This window comes from Equus quagga, chromosome 4, assembly GCF_021613505.1.
Source record: "Equus quagga isolate Etosha38 chromosome 4, UCLA_HA_Equagga_1.0, whole genome shotgun sequence".
Lineage (NCBI taxonomy): Eukaryota > Metazoa > Chordata > Mammalia > Perissodactyla > Equidae > Equus > Equus quagga.
Genome location: NC_060270.1, coordinates 42,052,543 through 42,072,073, shown reverse-complemented (window position 1 = coordinate 42,072,073; position 19,531 = coordinate 42,052,543). Strand labels below are relative to the sequence as shown.

General features: G+C 41.8%; 1 protein-coding gene across 4 annotated transcripts in view; it reads left to right on the top strand.

Annotated features, from left to right (window-relative positions):
• KCNMB2 (potassium calcium-activated channel subfamily M regulatory beta subunit 2) overlaps positions 1 to 19,531 on the top strand; it is a 223,458-nt gene that overhangs the window by 92,923 nt on the left and 111,004 nt on the right. The gene's annotated exons all lie outside the window — the stretch shown is intronic.

Below are 19,531 nucleotides of genomic sequence, written 5' to 3'. Positions count from 1 at the left end.
TGTTCCCACAATTATCGAGGGTTCCAATAGGTATAGTGTGAGTCCCTGAGCACTAGTCTCTACACCAAGCTGCAGCCTTCCCCTCTCGCCTACAGCATGGGAACCTCACGGCCAAGTAGAAAGAGCATAGGTTTTGAATCAAACAGTTCTGGATCTTAATCCAGTTCTGCCACTTATTACATGGTTGACCTTGGATTAATTACTTAATTTTATTGAGTCTCATTTTTCTCCTTTCTTAAGAGAAGAGAATAGTGCCTACATTGCAGGGCTTGAGAGAAGATTAAATAAAATAATGTGTGCAAAATGTTCACTACAGTAGCTGACAATTGTAGGCACTCAATAAAATCATCATTATTTTTATTACTGTGAACATTCCTTATCCCTGTAATAAGACTTCTATCTTGGGTTCTGAACTATTAGCGTCGGGACTGGATCTCCAACATGAGGCCCAGTCCACTTGGCCGGGACCAAGCTCTCTCCAGAGCCCTTCACCAAGATGGACTGTGTGGAACTAGGAAATAGCTATCCACTTGACTCTGTGCATCACAAAATCTTAGAGATTCTAGCCACCATGTCTCTCACAGCTGACAAGACTCTCTCTTCTTGGCCAACACAGTAGTAACAGTTTGTCTTAGTCTGTTTGGCATGCTATAACAAAATACCAGAGACCAGGTGGCTTATAAATAACAGAAAGTTATTTCTCACAGTTCTGGAAGCTGGAAGTCTGAGATCAGGATGCCAGCATGGTCAGGTGAAGGCATTCTTCCAGGTTGCAGACTTCTCATTGTGTCCTCACATGGCAGAAGGATCTGGGGAGCTCCCGGAAGCCTCTTTTAATCATGAGGGCAGAGCCTTCCTGATCTAATCATCTCCCAAAGACCCCAACTAATATTATCACTTTAGGGGGTAAGTTTCAACACACGAATTTTGGGGGTACACATAGACCATAGCACAGTTATTATCTACTCAGTCTCAGGTTAAATGTTAAATATCTTTCACACATAATCACTAAATCTCTAATAGAGCCCATGAGCTGATTTGATGAATCCCATTTTACAGATGAGTAAACTTAGACTCAGAGAGGTTAAAATGACTTGCTCAGGGTCACCAAGATAGTCCTGGCAAGGCCAAGACTCCAAAGGCTGCTCACTTGTCATCAGGCCCTGTTACATCTTGTACAGGGTGCCTGACACTCCGAGATCAAGTCCCACCCAGTCCCAGGATCTTGTGCTCCCTATATTGAGGCCCCCACGAGATCCATTATGATGATTCCTCAAATAGATCCTTTCATCTCCTTCTGACAGTATTACATTGTCCCCTCAAGGTGTTATGAACTCGCATTACTCTGCACCTACATTGACAATCTTTTTCTGTAAAGAGCCAGACACTAAATATTTTAGGCTTTGTGGGCTATACAGCCTCTACTGCAGCCACTCTACTCTGCCACTGTAGAGTACAAGCAAATATAGACAATACGTAGACAAATGAGCATGGGTGTGTTCCAGTAAATCTTCACTTACAAAAACAAGCAGCTGGCTGGATTTGGCCCATAGGCCGTAATTTGCCAACCCCTGCCCTCTGTGCTTGCTACTCAAAGTATGGTCTGTGGACCATAAGCACCATCATCATCTAGGAGGTTGCTGGAAATGCAGAGTCTCAGATCTCACCCCAAATCTACTAAATGAGAATCTGACCTTCCAGAAGATTCCCCAGATAATACACGTACACAGTAAAATTTGAGAAGCTCTGCTCCATATGTCTTCAACTCATTGAATAACTCCTACGGTCCAAGCACTATTCCAGGTGCAATATATACCTGATCTATAATCCTCACAATGTGGCAAGGTGACTGCTATTATCCCATTTTACAGGTGAGAAAAAAAAAGTTCAGAGAAATTAAATAAATCAAGATAACAGAAGGCATTGAGATTTAGCTAAAAATTATGTAATCTGTTTTGATGCTCATCTCAGAAATCTCAGGTCACATAGAATATTTCAAAGGCACTAACTCTGAATTTGAATAAATATATTTTCATGATTATGAGCACAGGTGTTTTTATTCTAAAGGATTGAAAGTGTTATATAGTCACAGAAATAAACTTCCTGTCTCATAGATAACCCTAAAAATAGAATACCATTTGCCAAACTATTCCCTTCATATACTAAACATTTACTCAACTTTATCTCACATCATAAACTCTTCAAAGGGCCATGTCATTACTTAGGCAGTATTTTATGTATTTTTATATTTATTCTCTTTTTTTGATACCTCTTCAAAGTTTTTAAAAAGGATTTGAGGTAATTTAGAGACACATAAAATACAAGATAAAAAATGAAATAAATAATGATGTAGATTGATTATTGAGGGCTATAAAATATGCCCAAGGATGAGGGCCACATCCAAAATGCACACCATAAAGTCCTATACAATTTCCATGACATTTTACTAAAAAAGTGTAATCAGAGCTTTATCATCTGTTACACAATGCAAAAAGATCAAACTTGGAAAATGCTTGTCAAGCATATCATTTAATTTCTATTTGTTCACCTATAAAAAGTAGATAATAGTATCTCAGAGAAATTCTATCAAATAAGAAGCATAAAAACGTTGTATTATTTCACTGCAAATTGTAATGACCTTTTAATCATTATAATAGTTACTGATATAAAATATAATATTGTCAAATTAACATTTATTGGCCACTTATTCTGCTAAGATCTCTAAATGGATTATCTCACTTGATCTTCCCAATACACCTAAATTACTAAAATTTGCCACATTTGGAAGCAATAAAATGGATCTAAGAGAAATTAAGGAGCTTGGTCTTTCAGAGTATCAGGTAGCTATTGCTGTGTACAACACCACTCCAAAACATAGTGGTTTAAAAAATAATAATCACTTATTTGTTCCCAATTCTTTGGTTCAGCAATTTGGGCTGGGCTCAGCTAGGATGGTTCATCTCTGCTCCATTGGGTGTTGGCTGGGCTCGCTTATGTATGTACGAGCGCTGGGACCGCAAGGGCTCTCTCTCCATGTGGTCTCTCATCTCCAAGGAGACTAGCCCGGAATTCTTCACTTGGTGGCAAAAGGATTCTGAGTAAGCAGCAACAGAGAGAAAGCATCAATGAATAATCACTCTTCATGCTTCTGTTTGTGTCATAAATTCTAGTGTCCCAAGCCTAGGGTCAATATAGGAGAGAACTCAACAAAGGTATGTATGCAAGAGTCATGATTCCTTGAAAGTCGTTATTGTAATAAGCTGTCTTACCTGGCATATAAATGAGTGTTCCAAGTGTGAGCCTAAGACCTTGCAAATTCAGGTCCCATGCTCTTAACCCCTCCACTACATTTGCCTTGAAGAAAATTTCCCCTAATATTTTCTAGACGATGTCAGTTTCTCTTTTAATTCTTAAGCTGCTACCTTCTGAAACAGTGAAGTCATTGCTGATCTCATCTCCAAATGACTTCTTTCTGACTTAGAACGACCATGAACTTCATTGTAAATCTAACAAAGTACAAATTAAAGATAGATTATTTTTCATTCCTTAAGTCATTCATACTATTAGAAAGATTGGACATTACAAAATTGCTTTCTAGGAACCTACATGATACCAAAAGTAGCATCAATGCATTGAAAGATAGCACTCGTATCTCACTTTGTATAACACTTAAACTGCCGATACAGGACTTTCAGAGTCAAAGTGCATTTGGGCTTTGCCCAGAGGCATCTGGGAATGCTAGTGATGAGGGAGGAGGGTGAAGGTTGGAAAGCCTCTCTGGAGACAGGGTATGGAGAACTTCATATGCCAGAGTAAGGAGTTGGGGGACTTTAATGGGAGCATAGAATGGATAACATGATCAGATTGGCATTTTAGGAAGACCTCTCCGGCAACAGAAGAGAAGGTGGATTGGAGTGCAAAGAGACAAGTAGGAAGAGCAATTGAGAGGCTTTTCCAGTAGTCTGGGTGAAAGGCTGTAAAAACCCAAGTCCAAGTGACAGAGGGGATGGATCTGAAGCCAAACATGGCCTGCACTCCTTTGCTACAGGATGTGTTTTTCCCTTTCATCAAGCATGGCTGGATAATAGAATACAGTAGTAGGAGCAGGGGTGGGATATGAAGACTGATTTGCTCTGTAACTCTTAGGGACCCTTTGTACCCAGAGGACTGAGAAAGACCTCCTCGTATCCTAAGACTTATTTCCTCTACTGCCCTTAATACAAATCTTCCACAGTTCGAAAAAAAAGAAATTGCATTGTCGTGTAAACAATAGTGTCATCCTTCTTGGAGAAAATAGTGGATGAAAATTAACATAGCATTAGATTAAGCTCTATTAGTATAATTATACAATGTATGTCCTAAAGAGATATGTCACACAGAGAATCTTTATTGTCACAAAGGAGAATCTATACAAAAGAACAAAGGAAATAATTTTAATAAAACATTTTGCCCTGAGCAAGAAATATGCTTCATGTATCATACATGAGAAAGGATAGTTGTTTGATAGAAAATGAAACTGTGACCTTGCTATAAGAGTGTTCATTACCTAATGCCACCAAAAGTAAATTAATGGACTCCCAAAAGGTGTTAAATTCATTCTGCTTTGTGGCATTTGTTTGCTGACAGAGGAATCTTTTCATGTGCTTATTTAAACAAAGAGCTTCAAGGAATTCTCAGCGACCTTTCAGGTTTCACCAAAGGGCATTTCTCACAGAAAGGATTCATCCGAGGGGGCAGTCACACCTTTGAAAGAGTTTATTAACGAGGAAAGAGGGGTTTGTGTGCCACCTGCAAATTCAACAATTTGTGCTTTCAAATATAGCAATAGGTATTTTATTTTAGATTTCTCTAATCAAATTCAACATTTATTTAAAAAAAAAAAAAGCTGAGTTGTGAGTTGGCAACCCAGCAAATGAACTGATTCCTTTAAAGGCTTGATTTGCACTCCATCAAGTCTGAACTCCTTATGTGACATTAAAGCTCTTTATTATATAATGTCTCCTTATCTTGTTTCCTGTCATTCAAAGCCACATACCTTTATGCTGTTTAACTTATCTTCACAAGCCACTTTACAGTTTATAAATTGCCTTTATGTCTCATTAGGTGTTCTCAATGACCTTGAGATGAGGCAGAACAAGTATTAGTATTATCATTTGACATAGGAGCAATTTTAGCTTCAAAGTATCTAAGTGACTCATTTAACATCAGGAACTTATCCGAGGGCTAGCAATAGAGCAGCAAACACGACAGGGGAAGTTCTTGCCCTCAGGGAGTTTGTCTTCTAGAGCGAGAGGATACATAAATATACGAATCAATAAATATGTAATATAATGTCAAGAGAATAATAAATGGCAAGACTGAGACCACAAAAGTCATCTGTCTCAGATCTGAGCTTTTCTTAGCATCTTTCCATCACTACAAATACTCTACAGTGGCTGTCCTAGGACAGAATTCCCCAATAAACCTTTCTAGTATGACTCCAGCTAATCCTACTGGCCCCTGGAGCAGCTGTGTAGACCTCTAGACTTTAGTCCTCCTTGTCTATTCGATGTAAATGTTCATGTGTCATTGGGGACCTGCAGACCAGGGAAGTCCATGTCAATGTTCCAGAAAGGTAATCTAAAAACGTGGCTTGTGGACACAAGAGAATGGCAATTACTAGGCACCTGCATGGTTCACTGAGAAGCCAGACAAGCCGAATCAACACTACTCACATTTGCAACAAGGTCATGAAAGAGATAAGTGAAGATGAAGCTAAATGTACTCTGTCTACATTTTAAGAGCCACCTCAAACCCTTTTTGAAGAATCAGTTTGGCCATAAGCACATAAATAAAAATTTCATGAAGACCCTTGGTGAAATAAACATATAAACAAAACATCTTTGGGGAGAAATGTGGTCTGCAGGGCAATATATTCGGGTCATTTAAAATTAGCTAAATAAACCCACCTAAAAATCATGGTCCATTGCTCAACTCACAGGAGGGCTGCACAGAGAAGGCTTCAATCCTTGATCGTGGTCAGTATTTTCAACAATTATTTAAATGAGAATGTCAAAATACTGATAAAACTCACTTATGAAAAGAAGGCTGAAGAGACTTGATCAGAATCTTACTTCTCTTCTAAGTGGAGGCTGTCACTCAGTACCAAAACATATATTAAATGCCCACCATGAAAGACACTGGGAACAATGCTGAGGCAAGGCACAATTCCTGCCCTCCAGGGGGTCCTGTGAGCAGCCACTGCTGTCTCACTACTGTCCCCATTGCCATCCTGTCATGGGCTGAATAATATCCTCTCCAAAATTCATATGCTGAAATTCCAGCCCCCAGGACCTCAGAGTGACTGCATTTGGGGACAGGATCATTAAAGAAGTAATTAAGTTAAAATGAGGTCCTCAGGGTGAGCCCTAATCCAATTTGGTGTCCTTATAAGAGGAAATTGGGACACAGAAGGAAGACCATGTGAAGACACAGGTGGAAGGTCATCTACAAGCCAAAGAGAAAGGCCTTAGAAGAAACCCACCCTGCTGACACCTTGATTTCAGGCTTCTTGCTTCCAGAATTGTGAGAAAATAAGTTTCTCGCACTGTTTAAGCCCCACAGTCTGTAGTACTTCACTATGGCAGCCCTAGCAGACTAACAAACCTCCATCAGAACCTCTCCCCTCCCAGGCCGCTGTCCCCGAAACCCCACTCCTGAGCATCAGCTTTCCTGCCCAAACTTCCATTCTTTTCCCATCCCCAGGGTTTCTGCTCCCCCAGGCTCATGGAGCAGGAGCTTCCAGGAGAGTAATTGCTACAAGGATTGTCAAGGAAGAAGGGTCTTCTTTCACTCTGAGAGCTTTTAAGAAAGAATGTAACTGTTTTCATATAAAAACCATATTCTACATGGATCAGTCATGCTGGGTTCAAGTGACTTATAAACAGCCATAGAATAACTCATTCATAAGATGAAGATCTTCCTTTGAATTTGCAAACTCAGTTGTCTATTCATTCACCGAACATTGATTTACTGAACCCTTGCTCTGCACCAAGCCCTCTGCGAGTCCTTTCCACATTTATCACTTCAGAGAAGGAAGTGTGGGGGCATGTCAAGAGGAGCTGAGGGCATGAGGACAAGCAGAGCATTCCAGGAAAAGGCAGTTGTTGCTCAGAGGGTCAAAGGCACGGAAAGGTCCATAGTGTCTTCAGCAAAGAGAAGGAAGTTTGCTGTGGCTGGAGTAAAATGTGTATTGAATACAGGATCAGGAAGTGAAGGCAAGAGATACATTTGGGTGGAATATAAGGGCCTTTTCTGCCACACTAAGGAGTTTTGGACCCCATGCTGTACATAATGGAGAATCTGCAGATGTTTTTAAGAAACAACTAGATATGCGATCATCTTTAGAATTATAACTTCAGCAGAAGTGAAGTTAGATGGGGGTAGAGAAGGAGAAGTGTCAGGGGGCTGAGTTCAAAAGTTCTTTAAAGACCTGAAATAATGAATCTCATTACTCACGAGGTCCTGAAGTTATGAATCTGCACTTCAATCTAATTGTAAGGCTCCAGTGTGTGCGTCCAAATCACAGCTCCTACATATATATATATATGTGCGGACATTGCATACTGGTGAGATGACCTAAATTGAATTCACTTCATCAGCACTAAAAATAAAGCCATTATTACTTTTAGTAACTTACTGCAATTTCCCATATCTTCTGTTCTTCAATAGCAAGTGATCATAACATTAAATCGTTTATATATTACCGTGATAATAAAAAAAAAAAAAAAACGCTTAAGACTTTACAAAACAGCACACTTCCATTACCAAATCTCAGGGGCAGAAGGTTCAGTTCTTCATCAATAATGAAGCTCTCATCTGGAGAGGTCCAATTCCTAAAAAGACATTTGCACAGCTTGGTGGGGCTTTTTCTCTCTCTCCTGCTTTTTATAAAAAGAAAGGAGGAACCGGGAAGAAATCTAAATCAAATGGAAAATTAAAGCCAAGCCAAAAATAAAATAAAAATCCTCAATGATTTCTGTAGTGGATAGGGTGAGTGGTGTAATGGGAAAAAAGGAAATCACACGGCTGGTAGGAAACACCGCTTTCAAACATAAATGAAGATGTATGGGCACGTGACCCACAGGGGAATTCAGACTGCTTCCTATTTTATAAATAGCAGCTGCCACCTTTTGTTGCATTCCTAAAATAGCTTGCGCATTAACAGAGGAGAACAGACAAGTGAAGTGTGTCACAGCAGACTTCGGCAATGAAAATAATTAACCTTCAACAAAAAGAGAGAGGAGGGGAGGGGAAGAGGGGGGAGTGTGGGGCTTGTGAAGGTAAAAAGTAGGAACATTAAACCAGGAATCCTAGCGCAGGCTGAGGGACTGCAGTGATCATGTGTGGGTGGAACTTAGTCATGGGGACAATATCGTAATTCCACAAATGTTCGTTGAGCCCTCGCTGTGTGCAAGACATTGTGCTAAATTCTACACGTGATTCAAAGATGAATGAGAGTCAAGCCCTGCCTTCCAGGGACTTATCATTTAGGAGGAGTGATTACACAGGAATATCAACACCTTTAATGCCAGGCAGGATATGAGATATGTCATGAAACATAAAACTACAGGTCTCTGGGAGTCAGGAGTCAAAAAGGAAACCCTTGGATTATTTGGAAAAGTATCATGGATGGAGTCACGTTTGAGTTCTTTCCCACTTGAGGGATGAGTAGGATTTTAATAGGTACAGAAGAAAAAGAAGATGAGCAGTAGAGGGAGGCGATGTCCCAAGCCGAGGGTAAAGCATGAAAAAGCAGCAGACCCAGAAATGAGGGAAAGAGAGCAGATGTAGATACATCCAAGAAAGGTTTTATTTGTAGGCAGCCAGGTAGGTTTTTGCTGATTCTTCTAAACTAGGGGAAAAAATTATTGATTTGAGGGAGAAGAGTGGAAGTTGAGCTTTCCCACTAAAAAGCTAAGGATATAAAATGAGAATTACCATCCTCCTGCATCTGCACTCACAGGAGCCAGAAGCATCACCACTGCCAATACATACTCATTTGGCAAAGAAAACGAAAATGCATCTTCCAGAGACTCTCAAAGCAACCTCTAACCATTTTGTCCCCATAGCAATCCTCAGGGGTAGGGTAATTCTTTGATGGTAGGGAGAAGGACTGTCCTGTGCATTGTAAGACGTTTAGCAGCATTCCTGAGCTCTACCCACTAGACACCATTAACACCAGTTGTGACAATCAAAGAGCTTCTGGAAGGGAGTGGAGACAAAAGGCGTGAGCAGTATTAAATAAAATAAACAAAAGAAAAGTTTAAAACTGGAAGACTCCTTAGAGATATGATGATAATATTAACAACAACCACCAACATTTTTAGTGCTATGCATCAGTGTTCTAAGGTCTTTATTGTATTGATGTTACATATTGATGTTACATGGATTTAAAATTAGATGAATAAACCGTAAACAATGGCCCGTTGTTCGACTCATGGAAGGGCTGCACAACAATCCTTATAAACTGGGTACATTATTATCCTAATTTTACAAGTGATAAAGTTGAGAACCAAAGTCATGCAGTTCTTGCATTTTGAATCCAGGATTTGAACCACGTCATCTGACTCCTAGCCAAAAGGCTTAAGTACTCCGTTGTATTGCTTCCACTGTTAAGCAGCTAATTTGCTAATTCTGCTAAGGAGGAAGCTGAGGTTTGGGGGGTGATGTGATTTGCCCAAGGTCATCTACTTGTTAGTAACTGCTCTGTGGCTAAAATCTAGGTCTTGTGACTCACGTTTCAGATGTTTTTCTAACGCCTACACAGTACACTAGAGATGCACATAAAGGAGATTGCTTCCTCCTCTCTGGAGACCTGGGTGTAAGAGATGCTGGAGCACGTAACAGGTGACAGTGGAATTGCCTCTGGAACAGAAAGCAGCTGCAGATTCAATCTGATGCCTGCATTAAACGAACTGATTCCTGAAAGTTATCCCGCCATGCACACATGTACACGTACAAACACACAGGCTACAAGAAAACAGAGTACTTGTTTGATGTTGGTTTGAAACTGTAGAAATCTAAAGATATCTAGAGGAAATCAAAACACCTATTTCCTTCCCAAAAATCTTCCAGGCTCATTGAAAGAAAAAGTTTCTTTTAAAGTTTCCAATTCAGAGTAATTCCACTAAAATTCCAACCTGAAATACCAGAAGAGGCACTTTTCAGCTGCTTTGAGGGCTAACACAAGATGTTTTGACTCTTCCTTAATTGTGCAACCTTGTGGCATTCGGAAAGAGAAAGAAGGTCCGAACACACCACCACTGCCCAACCTCCAGAGAGGCCGTCTGCCCACACATGACAGGTGCTCCTGTCTGCTAAGCAGAGAAAATGAGCAGTCTAGACTCATTAGCTAAGCCCCCAGCGTCTCAGAGCAGCGAGCTCTGAGCTTAGGGAGAAAAATACAGGATACAGACAGAAGGTGAAATTGATGTTCCACACCACAGTTTTCTGGTCAATCAAAAGGATGGGGGGCTTAATGAGGAGCAGGAAAAGACTACACGGTATGAGAGAGTGTGCATTTTAGCCCACTTCACCCTGCTCTGGGACCGTCCTGGTTTCCCTGAAAACAAAGAGCCTAGGAGCAGTTCTTTAATTGTGCCTTTGTGTGAAAGAGTAGTTTCTGTGCTTGTCAATGAGCATTTATCATATCTATGCGCTCTGGTTTAACCAACATGTGGTACAATAATGCAATCACGGACAACACATGCAGGAACCGGCGACACTTCTCAGTTCACTGGGAAGCTGTGGAGACAGAGACACTGCATTTCCTGGGCTGCATGTACAGAGGCGTGCATACCTTTAGCTAACAAAGCTCATGAAGTGCTCTACTGACATAAAAAAGAATTATTCTTTCATCATCTCTCACTGGGCCTGTTACCGGATCACTGGAGACCAGAGAGTCAGGTTGCTCCCAATTCCCTTTTCCTCTAAAGGACTGTAGCACAGTGCTGGCTGATGTGGAAGCATGCCATTCTTGAAATAACCCGGTCAAACATGAAGTCTGATTGCCTTCATGCATCAGAAGTTAAAATTTACTATGCATTTTCTATGAGCCAGGACTAAACGAGCAATTTACAGATAAAACCTTATCTCACCAACTCCCGACTACACGTCCCAATAAGGGGGTGTTATTGTTGTCCCCATTTTACAGATGAAGAAGTGGGATTAAGTGTCTTTCCAGGGGTATGTGGCTAATAAGAGGCAACTGGGATCAGAACCCAGGTGCGTCAGACTTCAGAATCAGTGTTCTTAAGCGCTGTGTGCTACACATAACAAATGTCTGTTGAGCACCTGTAGAGGCACCGTGGCAGCTTCTGAGGCTAGCTACGAGTAACAATATCACCTTTGCCTTAAAGAGCTTGTGGGGGGTTGGGAAAGCAGATAAGTCAAAGGATGACTACTAGCCTAGAGGGATGTAAAGTTTGCTTAGTAAAGTTCAGAGGTGAGGCCCCTAACATACAGGAGGGTCTGTGCTAACATTGGTTTCATGATTTCATACACACATAGGGAAATGCCATAGTGAACTACATTTGATTTGTGCATGCTAAGGAAGCTGACAGTGTATCCTCAACTAATGCTTTCAATATCTTTACCTAAGTTCGGGGAATTCTTCAAATTCTTAATGACTTCATTATTCACATTGATGGGTCTTCTAAAAGGCTGCCCTTTCAGTCTCTGAAACTCCTCTTCTCCAATGATATTGTCCACCTTCCTATCTCAGCCAGTCACTCCCAGGGTCATACCTCCAGAATTGTCCTTACCAAAACCTGCAACATGTCCATATCTAAATTTGAAGCATCTCACTCTGACCACCGCCTCCTGTCTCTCTGGCTCATTTCCTCTTGTGCCTTGCCAAAAACCACTGACAGCACCAAGATCTACAATCCACTGATCATACCACCCTTTCTTTGTCTCTCACCTCCCTCATGTCCTTATTTCACCTTCTCTGTTACCCAGCTTACAGTCCACAACCAATTATTTTTTATCATTCCTTTGCATGCATCTTCAATTCCCTTGCCCCTCTCATACTTTGTCACACTCACTTGGCAAAACTTCAGCCCTGGTTAAATTCAGCTCTCCACTTATTCTGCAATTGTGCCCATGCAATTGAATATGGCTGGAAACAAGTCTATAATAATGCAAAATAGTCTCACTTTTTATTCATGACCCTAAATTTCAAGTAGGTCTAAAGGAAAATATATTTCCCTCATCTATTGCCAAATGTAGTGTTTTTCAATTTTGTATCTTCCGATTTCCCACATCTCCACTCCATTCTCCTATATCTTCACTCTCAGCTGATGATCTCAGTTCCTACATCACTAAAGAGACAGGGACAATCATAGGAGAACTCCTTCACACTCCCACCATCACACTCAGCCATCTACCAGCATCTGTGTTCATAAGTCCTGCCTTCCCTCCTCTTACTACAGATGAACTGTCCAAGCTCCCAGGGGAGAGCAACACTTCGTTTGCGCACTAGATTCCATGCCCACCCAAAATAGTGCTCCAACGCTGCATCATTAAATCTTTCTTCTCTGTGGAGCCTTTACCATCAACCTAAAGGCAGGTTACTAGTCCCCAATCCTTCAAGAATCTTTTCTTGATTCCACTTCCCTACAGGAACTGCCCAATTTTTCTACTTTTCTTTACTCTAAAGTTCCTTTAAAAGTCTATCTATACTCAATCCAATTCTTCTCTTCCTTAAGAAGGAAACTTCTTAAGTTCACTTCAATTAGACTTTTGCCCACATAACTCCATCCATTGTTTTTATCAAGTTTACCCAAACCTCTATTTGTTCGATCAAAATATCAGTTCTCAGGCCTCACTTTGTTTACGTCTCAGAAACATTTGACACAGCTGATTTTTATCCCTCCCTCCTTTCTTTGCTCGCTTCAGAACATCACGCACTGCTGATTTTCTTTTTACTCCACTGGCCACTCTTTCTCAGTCTCCTTTGTTTACTCCTCATCTCTCCCGCCTCCTCTTTTCTCTTACTACACTCGCTCCCTAGATGACTTAAACTAAGTCATAGCTATAAATATCTTTTATAAGCTCACAACTCCTTATATTTCTACCCTGGACTCCACATTCACAGATCCAACTTCCTACTCAACATCTCCACTTGGCTATCTAATTTATATCTTTATAATTAGCATTTTAAGTTGAATACCTTACTTTGTTCCAAATGTATTTCACCCACACTCATTTCTTCTCAATCAACGGTCACTTCTCAGTTGCTGAAGCAGCTGAGGATAAGGATACTCTAGGAGGTATCCTTAACTCCTCTCTCTCATTCCCTACATCTAATCCATCAGCAAGTCTGATTGATCTTATGTTCAAACACAGCCAGAATCTGACACCACCAATTCCACCACACTAATGAAAACTGCCTTCATCTCTCATCTCAATTATTGCAGGTCTCCCTGCTTCTACCTTCCTCCCACTACAGTCTATTCCCAATGGAGCAGAGTGACCCTGTTAAAAGGCAAGTCAGCTCATGACCCTCCCCTTCTCAAAACCTACCTCTCTCAGGATAGAAACCAGAGTCCTTACAGTGGCCTCCGGGGCCCTTCACAAACTGGCCACCACAACCTGACATCATCTATGACTCCTCCTTGCTCAGTCCAGTTCAGCCACAATGGCCTCCCTGCTAATCTTGGAGCAAGGTGGGATGCTCCAGCCTCAGGGCCTTTTTCATCTGCTGCTTTCTTTGCTTGGAATGCTCTTCTCCCAGAATTTCATGCAGCTCACTCTCATGTTCTTAATAAGACTCTCTGACCACAATAATTATAATTGCAACTCCTGCGCTTCCCATCCTCCTTTTCTATCTAATGTTTCCCTAGGACACTTATTATCTTCAAATACAATATGTAATTTCTGTATTTCCTTTACTCATTGTTACAACAGAAGGGAAGTGTCAGGAGGAAAGAGATTTGCATTGTTTTGAGTCCTCAGCACCATGGGTCTGGCACGTGGTAGGTATTCAGGAAATATTTGTTAAATGTTGAACGAAGAATGATATAATTTCACAATAATATTTTGATTCATTTTTAATTCACTCATCAACATGTCCTATTATAAAAGCTACTAGTATTTAAAAGCCTAATGAGCCGTTTAATAAGCATTGGTGAAAATCCTGGTGTATTTAAATCACTGAGTAGTAAATGCCAGCCAAGACTTCTAGAACCTGATGAAGTTTAAAATAATGGAGTTTATTCCTCTAAGTTGCATCGAGCTAGGTACCACTACCATGTTTCTGAGGGCACTCCAAGAAGGCCAAGGTGAAGTTAAGTTTAGAAGAAAGAACTGTCAGTTTCCCACAGGGACTGAGTTCTGTCGATGTCAGAACTTCTGACACACCTGCTCGGGGCAGACTCAGGACAAAACCTGAGCAAGTGCAAGCGTGGGTAAGTAAAGACCGCACGTCAGCATCTGAGCTTTTTCCTTAGGTGTTTTTTTAAAAAAGTGTTTGCTTTGATAAATATAGAGAATCTTTGATCTGTGTTCACATGTTTTCTTGGAAAAGCATATCTAAAAGTAGAACTATCTACTCTACTCCAGACCCTTTCTGGGGACAGGAGAATGGACTCAGTTTTAAGCATCCCATGAATAATAGAAGCCAGGGTATAAATCAGAGAGTCCACAGCATCATTACAAAATGAGGACTGATATTGAAACCTTCAGATCCAGGGGATGGAGGAGTTTCTGGTCTCCTGTCTGTCAGGTAGGAGCACCTCCATGTGGTATAACCATAACAATCATTATACCAACCATTTATTCACCACATATTATATGTCAGGTCTGTTAGGTACTTTATATACATTATCTCATAAATGTTCAAAACACTAATATTTTATCCCCATTCTAAAGATGAGAATACTGAGGCTCAGAAAGGATTATTAACTGCCTGAACTCACCCAGCCAGTATAAGATGGAATCAGTAGTCAAACTCAAGTCTCTTTGCCCCCAGGCCCATGTTAATGCTCCTAAACCAGGCTGAAGCAGAGATTTGGAGAAAGCACACGGGCCTGGGGAGGGGAGCAGGTTAGTGTAAGCAGGCTGGCCTCATGGCAGGGCTCAGGCCCTAGTAAGGAACTAGAAGCCGCCCAGGACACAAATCCAACCTGAGAGCCTAGACACACTCATAGGTATGAGAGACAAGATTAGCTCAGTGGGCACAAATGATGAGGGTTTCACACCAGGCTGCGGGCTGCAGTCCAATTGTTGGCAGACAGAGAGGTGGACAGACGATAGAGACCCAGACACACAGAGAGGGATAGTGCAGGGAGATTAACAGGAGGGCTCCTTCATTGCTCTCCTTTCTCCCCAATATCCAAATTCTGCCCTCACATCCTCTTTACCCATCCGGTTTTCTCCTCCAGCTGCCACCATTGTCTCCAAGCTCACCTTACTGCCTCTGCAAAAGGAGAGTGCTGGCATGTTGGGTTTGGTTGCACCACCTCCCTCCTCCTGAGGAGACCCCTCAGTCCCCCGCCACTGCCACCCCAATCTCATCAAATATCCCACCCTAAGCTCCAAGTTTTTCATTGGCACCCAGGTAACAATAACCCATCCTGAGGCAGAACATAACCCGCTTGGGGGTAAAGTAACTTCTCCCAGCAAAAGTTCTGAAGGCAACCTTGGGGCCTGACACACTGTCCCAGGTAGCGGAATCAAGATGCCCATACTCCAAGAAATGTTCTCATGTTTTGCCTGACACTCACTTATTCCTGACCTTTCCATGCCAGAGAAAGATAATAGCTCCCGTTTGTTTAGCATTTTACAGGATTCAAAACACTTTCAGCAGCATTATATCACTGACTCCTCCCAAGAGTGCTGGAGGCATAAAATCATCCCCCACATCAGATGAAGAAACAGAGATTCAGAGAAGGCAAGAGGCCTGCCCTGGGCCGCAGAGTTGGTCAGCCTCAGGCAGTGCTCAGAGTCCAGAGCCAACTGCCCTCTTCACCACAGCCAAAAAAGAAAGTGACTCAACCTGCCAGAGAAGAGAAGGTGTCTTTAGCCTAACTTCCATTTCCTCATAACATAACCTCTGCCCCCGTCAATATAAGTAAAACTCAATTAAACAAAACAGTTGCCAGGGCTCTGGAAATGTGAAGTCAAATGCTCTCATGTTGAGATCAGTTCACAGGAGGCCTTTTGGCTCAGGGATTTCTCTCCACCGTCCACTTATTTGTAATTTTATGAATGATATTGCTTTTCCTGTGAAAAACACTGGAAGCCGTAAGAAGAACAATTATACAAAGGACAACTTTAGACTTCGAACAACGGAACAAATCAGAGGAATGAGGACAACAGGCAGGACAAAAGACAGAAGGCATGGGAAGGGGCTCACACACTGAAACCTGACCAGCAGGAAACCAGGGCATGACTCGGCCTTCTCTCTTTCAGGGTAGCCCCTGTGTTGGCCCAGATCAATCACCACACTCCCCTCTCCCCTCCCCTGCCCTTGGTCCTGCTTGTTTTCTCTTCCCACCAGCAGCTTTGTGCTTTGTTTCCCAGCCTCCTCCTGACACTCCTGGCCTGTAGTCTGTACACCACATAGAGAGAACCAGAATTTATAAGAAGTTAGGCAAAAAGACATAGAAAGAGGAAGAAGGTAGCAGAAAGGAGGAAAACCTGGTAATATTATTTAAGAAAACCAGAACAGAACTTCTTTTTGTTTATCTTCCTGGAATGTGGCAGCCTGATGGGAATGGCTGATCAAAAGGGAGCTGCTTTGGGAGATATTTTGTGCAGGCTGATCACTTCATTTCTGACATATGCCTGCAACACACAGAGTCACCAGTATATGAAGACTCAGAAGACCTCCTCAGCTGGGGATTCTTCTGACTGCCTGGACCAGAAAGAGAAAGGGCAGAAAGACAGGAAAATGTTTTCGTTTTCTATGTGAGCAGTGGAGAGGAGACCAACATGTCCTGGAATAATGTGGGGACATGTAGTGACCTGGTGCTGGCATGATTGTGACCTTCTCATCACCTTACAGGGCTTAATTTAAATGGAACCTATTGACCTTTCCTGACTCTCTTTCTAAAATAGATCCTTCCATTATTCTCTGTCACAGTACCTTGTTTACAGTTTTGTTAACACTTAACAATAAGCTGTAACTGTTTTGTTCACTGATCAGTGTGTTTGTTGACTGCATCCCCTGAAAGACGTAATCTACATGAACATGTCTATTTCCATTACTAATGCGAGATGTTCTTAAGTAAGGGCTCAATTTATATCAGTGAAATGAATGAATGAACAATAAAATCTTTAGGACAGTGTGATTTTCAGTAGATATTCCATAAACACAAGTTTTCCTCTTTAGCCTATAGTCTATTGGTGTGTATGGACACATGGAAATATTATACACAAGGCAGACTGAGTGGCATGCTGATTTAGATACCAAAGGGGAAAAAAAAGCAGGTGGTAAAGATTCTGTTCAAGGAGGTCTCAGGGACTAGAGAGGCCACATGCACACTTCAGGATTTCTGGAAACAGAGGGAACTTATGCTCAATCTATGCCCACCTTCTCTGCCGTCTTTGACCTCCAGGGTTGACAGTTAAAATATAGATGACCAAAAGCTAGAACAAATGGGCTGAGAAGTACCTACAAAGATTTGAAAACTCCCTAGATACAGTAAAAGCCGGGCTGTACTCACCATTCCTAGGCTCTCATCATTTTATTTAGGTGCATATTTCCCTCATTTTTTCCAACAAGAAGTTGAGGCAGGGTGGCTTAAAATGCCCCCATTCACAAGATGCTCTGTCCTTGGAAATGTTACCTAAAGACCCATTTCAGGCCTCTTCCCCCAAGCAGTTGGAGGAGAGCATAGAGTGTGACCTTGGCATATGACAGTGGGGGAGGATGGATAGGATCCGCCTCAGACTGCAGGAGACCCCGAGGAGCCCTAAAGCATCCCCCTACGCACAAATTAGCAGCCAATTGTTTCTGCCTCCCACTCCCTCTTTTTCTGGAATGAGACTGCACATCTTCCATAATCCCAATAAAGTTGAAGCAAAGCCTGTGGGAGACAGATAAGGTTAGAGGGAGCTGGAGATGGCAGAAAGGCTGTGCCTTTTCTTTTAATCTGACTCTACCAGCGCCTGCCTAGTGAGGCCCCAGAGGTCTCTTTAAGGCCTGTCTGGCTGGAAGCACACTTATTCCAGGACTGCTTACGTCCTCCTGCTGTGCTGACAGCTTCTACACCTCCTAGCTCGCTGTCTGGAGGCTGGCTGTCATTCTCTTGCACTGTTCTTGATCCAAACCTTTTTTTTCTTTAGTTTTGAAGAGTTTGTTTTGTTTTGTTTTTATCATTTGGGGAATGGAAAAGACAGAAAAATAGCAACACAACTAAAATACTTCATATTACTGAAAAAAGAAATATTAAAATCAAATTCTAATACCAGGAATTTCTAAATTCTCTTTTTGGCTCTTGAAGCTACTGAGGTCACGTCTCTGATGTCTCTCACCACGGCTCTCTACTGCATTTATGTACATCTACTCCAGGCATCCAGAGGGACAGCACTCTCCTGGTTTCACCCACTCCTCATTAAACTCCCTCATCAGTGACCCATCCTTTAATTCTCACCTCTCTATTCTCTCAGCAAGGAGTGTTCCAGAGAAGAAAGAAATAATAGACTTGGAGTTTAAAGACTTTGTGGGACTACCTCTTATGAAGGGACCCCAGATGCCTTCAACACAGGCCCCTGAAGAACACCTGAAGTGTCTGGAGGGGTGTCACTGAAAGATTTTTAGGCTCCCTCTGTGTTCCTTCACAATAGGATTGGGCCAATCAGTAGAAGCTGCTGGAGGCAAATTTGGACTGTTCTAACAGTCAGAGCTCCCAGCTGCCCCACAAGACAACACTTGTCACCAAAGATGTTCAAGAGCTTTCTAGAGCTGAGGTTCCTGAGCCTAGACACCTGCTGCAATCACCGGGAAGTTTTAAAAAATATACAGATGTCTGGACCCTACTCCAGACCCACGGAATCAGACTCTGGGAGTTGGAGGCAAGAGCACATAACTTTGTATGAGAGAACATAGATTTAAGGACATCTCTCACACTTACTAACAGAGTTACTAAAACTCAGAGCTTTGGTTTTCTCATTAGTAAAATAGGGCTCAGAGACCAACTTTACAGAGTTGCTGTAAGACATAACAGTTAGTTATATGTGCTCAATAAATGTTACTGACTCAGTCAATGGTATTCACATTCAGGTGCTATTAGGAAGGAGTCAGAAGCCTGACATCTGTGGATTTAACAATGGACCCAAGAAACAATGGTCCTATATCTCTCCAACCCAGTAACAGCTAATGAATGGATTTTCAAGTCAGGTATAGCCCTTTACAATTCATGAGGCATACTCATATACATTGCCTCATTCAGATTTTGGTCCTCACAACAGCCATGAAGAGATAATGTTATGCCAACTTCACAGAGAAGAAAACTGAACGCTAGAAGTTTGAGTAGCTTGTACA